The sequence below is a fragment of the Nyctereutes procyonoides genome, unplaced genomic scaffold, assembly GCF_905146905.1.
Source record: "Nyctereutes procyonoides isolate TBG_1078 unplaced genomic scaffold, NYPRO_anot_genome, whole genome shotgun sequence".
Lineage (NCBI taxonomy): Eukaryota > Metazoa > Chordata > Mammalia > Carnivora > Canidae > Nyctereutes > Nyctereutes procyonoides.
Genome location: NW_026575126.1, coordinates 54,677,111 through 54,683,558, shown reverse-complemented (window position 1 = coordinate 54,683,558; position 6,448 = coordinate 54,677,111).

Here is a 6,448-nt window from a genome sequence, read left to right as displayed (position 1 = left end):
AGGACTCATTCTTTAAACCAAATGTTTTGAAACCTGGCTTCAAGAATTCTTGATCAAGTAACCCTCATCCTTATAATGGTTACAGGAACATTAAATGCCTGGATAAAGCAAAATTGCCATTTATTTCCCTCATATATATATATATATATATATATATATATATCAGCTAAGGTTTAAGTGAGAATGCTCAGAAGAACAAAATTCAAAAGCTAAAATGTTTCAAATATCATCTTATCTACTCTCATTAGGTTCTCTTTTCTTTTTTCCTTTCATTTCTTTTTCCCATTATGTTTCTATTAAATATTATATAACACCTGGGGCTGTGAATCTTTGGATCTCTCTCTAAGTTATAGTAAGTACAGTTCACATACAACGTTATATTAGTGTCAGGTATACAATATAGTGATTCCACAAGTCTATATGTTATGCTATGCTCACTGCAAGTGTAGCTATCCTCTATCACCATACAACATTTTTGCAACATCGTTAACTCTACTGTCTTTGAGTCTCTTATGTGAGTCATTTTGTCAAAGTACTGATATAATCAGCTTTTTAATTTCCAAGCTAGGTAGGAGTTAAACCTTTCATTCCTGTGGGAAGATACAGGAAGAATCATCACATACCTGTGGGCAAATAAAGCCTGCCCCATACATGATGCTCCTTATGGAAGAAGAAAGAACATCCTTAGGAATGAGACTATCTGCAAAGATCATCATGAAGTTATTGAAGAAGGTTAAATGGAAGACTTGGAAGAAATTCATTACCAGGAAAAGGCAAAAGTTTTTCTGCGTCAAGACCTGTCTCATCAATGAGACCACAGAGGTCCAGGGGAGATCCTGTTCACTTTCTGAGAAAAGGTTTTCCTCAAGGCTTCTTTTAGGTTCAAAGCGATTCATGTGGTACATGCCAGTGTAAAGGCTGGCTGCAGCAAGAATGGCAATGACTACAGCAACAGCCTGAAAATTGAGTAAAATTTCCATGTTATCAGAGATAAGGCCACAGAAAAGGATACTGGTGGATCCTACCAGTGATGCCATTTGGTTAATTTTAATAAGCTGAAGCCGACTTTCGTGTCTGGTGAAAATCTCTGCAAACAGTGTACACTGAGCTTGCTGAACAAAGGTAAGCGTGCTATCAAAAGCACATAATGATACTACCAGGTGAAGTCCACTAAGCCAGTCACCTTCTTGATAGTATTTCCAAGGGAACCAAGGAAGCAGGAAGGCTATTGAATATAAAGGGGCACCGTACAAAACAGAACTACGACGGCTAGAACAGCAGTCAGCCTGAGAGTTGTTGTGAAAGTACCCAGTCAGGTCATTAAGAGCATTCCAGATCATTAAAATCATCTAGGAGGAAAAAAACCAACATATTATTATTTTAGAATGTTTGATGAACATTGATGAAAATGACTCCTAAATTTCTTAAGTGAAGTAACTAAAACTATGCGGTGGGGGGAGCTCACTGCTTTCAAAACCAGCATATATCCCATAATATTAATAATCATATCAGTTAACGCCACTCAAAAAGCCAATGTGCATTCACTTTGTGTTTAGGCATTGTACAAATACTTCAATTAATTCATTAAATCCCTAAACCAATCCTATGAACTGGGTACTACAATTATTCCTACTTTACAAATGAAGAAACCGAGGGCTGCAGAAAGTTATCAATTTGCCTAGCTAATAAACGACAGAGCCAGGGTCTGAGCCAAGGCAGATGACCCCAGCATCTGTGCTTTCAATCATATGTTAGATTGCTTCCCCATAAGGCACACAAGGCCAAGCCTGTATATATACCATGGCATACTTTTACATAATTCCATTAGGAAAGGTTAAAATATCAATGTTTGCCACTGCAAAATGTCAAAAAATACTGATTAAGTCAAGTGTGTTGTTGGTAATAAATCACATTATAAAATATAAGGGCTTTTAAGACCATTAACTCTATCCACCTTGACCACATTAATTGGTAATGAGTTACAATGCAATTTGTGATTACCACAGAACTTTTCTAGATATAGACTATCTTAATATTTCTAATTGTAAAAATAAAAAAAAATATTCCATATAAGTGAATTTTCCAGGTAACAAAAGCATTCCCTTTAAACTCTAAAGCTTTTATGTTTGAAGTGGCAATATTTAAAAAATTTCTTTGTCCTCAAACAGAGGATCTTGGACATAGAAAACCTTTTCTTGAAAAGTCAGCTGTTCGCGTGAAGAGTCAGCCCTTTGGAAAATCATAATACTGTACAACTGTGGGGAAAGAGAAACTCTGTCCTAGGTGATAAGATAATGAAGGTTCCATCTCACCTGGGCTTGGTAAAAGGCCACTTCTGAAATCTTGTACAAATGTAAAAACAGCTTCACATAGTAGAAACTGAAGACAGAATTTAGCATTTCAGTCCCTAATGTTATCATAGAATATCCCCAAGCAATCGGTTTGATACTTAAAAGTGTCATTTTCCACACTAAGGAATTCTTCTTCCTTTTTTTTTTTTAAAGAAAAAGGAAAGTAGTTAAAATTCATACAATAGCTGTTTGCATACAATAGCTGATGGGTGGCAAAATTCCACTGGACACTAATTTTAGGTAAGGAAAAGTCTAAAACCACTAGCTATGCATATGTCACCAGTTTCAACACTTAACTTTCTTATTCTCTTAACATTTTTTGAGAAGTTGCCAGGGACCCTAATTTGCATAGAATTTAACTCACTTGCACATATATATTTTAAAAAAATACACCTAACGGGGCTCAAACTCATGACCCCAAGATCAAGAATCACATGCTCCTCTAACTGAGCCAGGTGCCCCTACTTGAATATATTTTTAATAACTCTTTCAAGTTCTAAAAGTAAGATTTATTCATGAGTTTGGATATGCTTAACTAAGGACCAAGGAGATGTGTTTACTGTATTTTCCTCCCTACTGGGGAGGGTGCAACAGAAAAGGAACAAGGAGGTAACATCCTTTAGTTAAAGTCAGGCAGAAGAAATAGTATAAAGTTAACCACTCAGTAGTGACAAACTTGCATTGGAATATTTATTCTTGGTCTTCTCCTGACAGACTGTATAACTTTAGCCCAAAGGATGTATCAAAGATGGATATTAAAAATAACACATTTGGGGGGCACCTGGGTGGCTCAGTTGGTTGAGTGTCCAACTCTTTCATTGCAGTTGAGGTCAAGATCTCACAGTCCTGAGTTGTTGAGTTTCTCTCTGCCTTTCCCTCTACTCACATGCACTTGCTTGCTGTCTCTCAAAATAAAATATTTAAAAAAATAAATAATAATACATTTGCTCTGATCTAGATGTCCCTCTTAAGTCTGACCTATTGTCTTACCCATTCAATGACTTAATTCATGCAAATAAAAAATAGGAAAAGGTTAACTAAGCAAAAGGTAGGTACTGATTCATCTTCCTTTTAACCTTGACTATAAGATAATACCATGATTTTTCTGCTTTATCCCTAACTTCCTGGAATATTTAGCCAGCTTTCCACAATCATTCTGAATCACAAAGACACAAGTATTCAGATAACTCAAGAGATGTTACTTGCTTGAATAATCCTTGGGAATTAGGCAGGCACTGCAGTCTATACTGCCCAATTTCTTAGGGAAGGGGAGGGCAAGCTAGAAGCAGGGAGTGAGCAACTGGTTCAAGTGACCAAATTATCTAAGTCCCTGAGCTTCACTTTGCATTGGGTAGATCCAAAAATGGTGCCAAATCTATAGGAAATAGGGCCCTATAATTAAGAGGGGTTATTAAACCCACATGCAGACCAAACATAGTCTGTAGACTAAATAAAGAATATTTTACTCATATGTACATTAGTATTCTTAAAATATTTGTAGGTTCTGCTGTAATGATAAGATACCATCTGAATTTTTTTGTTATCATTACATGGTGCACAAACACCTGAAAAGCACAAGTGCCATTATGTGGAGGCCAGCCAACATTTTTGGCTTTAAAGGTATTCTCAGGTTTGAAAAAGCTGGGAACTACTGGTGAAGATCCCATTCTAGGGAGTTACTTTTGGCCTAAGGGAGAATGAAAAGACTGGGTTTTCATCCAAGAAGGCCAAAACAAAGGAGTCAGTTGAACCAAAAGCCATGATACAAATTTAGCTCACCAAAACGTAGGCACTCTCCTTTTTCTTAGTTTTATTTCAGGCATGCTGAAACAAGAAGCATGCCACATCTTCTGAGCTGATCTATCATTACATCAGGAAGTGGGTATTTATAAACTCAGAATTTTGCAGAGGTTCACTGAGTTAAATTTTTTTAAAAAGAATTTGAGTTAAGCACCTATCCTGTCTGAAACATGTGACTATAAGGTTTTAATAACATTCTGAAAAACTCTTGTAGCCTGAATTTCTCTTTGTTTATATATACTGAGAAGAGGAAGTAAAATTCCCTTTATCTTCATTTGCAACAGGAACTATCAATATTTTGGTTTATATTATTTTCATCATGGTAAGTACTTATTTCAGTAAGTATTAAACTGAAAATCACCACTTACAATTTTTTTAAAGCCACCACTACAATCTAAAAACTCTCCTTACCTGATTTTCCTATAGCAACAAAACACAAATTATATCTTTACGAGCAGGGATAAAAGATTTCTGAAACTGGTTCTTCTTTACCACAAAAGGTTTTATACAGTAGAATTTAAGTAGCAAAATGGTATAATGATTAGGCTGGACAGGTGTATTATGTACTCATGAATTATTCAATGAAAACCCAAAACCCTCCTTTTAGAATCAACTTGGTTTGTTATTCACTAACCTACTACTACACTAAATAATATTAATGTCACTGAGAAGGCTGTTCCTGACTGCTTCTAAGTTTCGACTAAGTAGACTGTAAAAGAATGATGGGGACTTCTCCAAAGCATGACTTTAAGCAGCGAAAGCTAACATCTGTTTTTCAATGTGATTTTTGTACAAACTTTCCAAGGGAAAATAGTTTCCCCAAAAGGTGTCCTTAAAACGAACCCACTAATACCAAAGACTAAACTATCAGTAACTTTAACTCTCTATATCTTTCTCTCTCTCTCTCTCTCTCTTTTTTTTTTTTTTTTGCTTTTGAAGGAGAATGTGAAAAAACGTTTCAATACACTGACCAATTTGATTTGGAATCTAAGTTATTTGCCATGGAGAAAAAAGCTAGCACTTTCAATCTTGTGGATCAGTGACTATGAAGATGAGTCTCTTGAAGGTCAAATGCCTGATTCTAGCCCTTCAGCTTCCACAAATCACCGTCAGCAAATCCTAAATCCAATCATCTCTCTTTCCAAAGAGCTCTATGTGTAGTGACTTACTTTTATTTTTTTTTAATTTTTTAATTTTTTTTTAGCGACTTACTTTTAAATTAAGATAGTTGGCTTTAAATTATTTTCTTTTGGCTCTGGACTGTATCTCTACCTGAATTTTGACAATTAGGGCTAAGTAAAGGCTGTAACATAACCCAGTTTTCTTCTTTTTTTTTAACCTAGCAATAAAAACTAATCAGTAACATTTTGCCTTTTAGTATAACCGAATTCAGAAGAAAAGGATTTGAGTTTACTGTTCCTCTTTTATTACTAATACTATTATTGCTTCTACGTTTATTGGTTGGCATTCTACTACTATAGGAGAGAGCACGGCTGTCTTCTATGAGCTGTATCTTGACCTTTCCGTCAAGGTCGAGAACATTTACCTTCCAATCACCCCATTTAGGAGTTTCTGAGTTTTGTCTGCGCGATGATGGTAAAAGCCGCTCCCTACGAGTAGCAATTAACTTTAACCCCATGGAAAGCGAAGTTCACTGCCCTGCTGGCCATCAAGTGCTGCATTCAGCTCCAGCTCCCTCCAGGTGCAACGTCACGACCCTGGGTACTACACCTGGCGGTCTATGAACCTTATAAAAATCGCGTACAAAAGTGCTTGCAATTTTTCCCCCTAAGGAAATACCTTTAACTGCACCCTATTCCCTCCCCCCCCCCACACTCGAATGGGGGCCCTTCATTTCAGGGGAAGTGAGTACAACTCTCAAGGGTTTGGAGGTGAGCGCTCAATCAAGGAGAAGACAGCTAACAGCCCTAAACTACCGACCGATCCGTAATTTCCCCAGCTCGAGGAGCGCACAGCCGGGGGTCCAAAGACCAGAAGGGGCCAGCCGGGCAGCGGACCTCGGGCTCCCGGCACCCTTCGCGCCTCCGCTCGCACGAAGGGCGCCCACGACAGCTGCCCACGGCTCGGACGCGGGCCCCCGCCCCTGCAGCCCATGTAGCCTGCCCACTGGCTAACTGGCTGGCCGGACACCCACCACTGGCGCCGCGGAGGCCGCCAGCTCCACCGCCAGCACCCCAATCGCTGGCCCAGGAGCGACCCAACGCAGAGGCGAGGGCGGGGCCCTCGGCCGCACCCCTTCGCCTTTCCCCCGCCTTCTTTGTTTCTTCCGGAGTCGC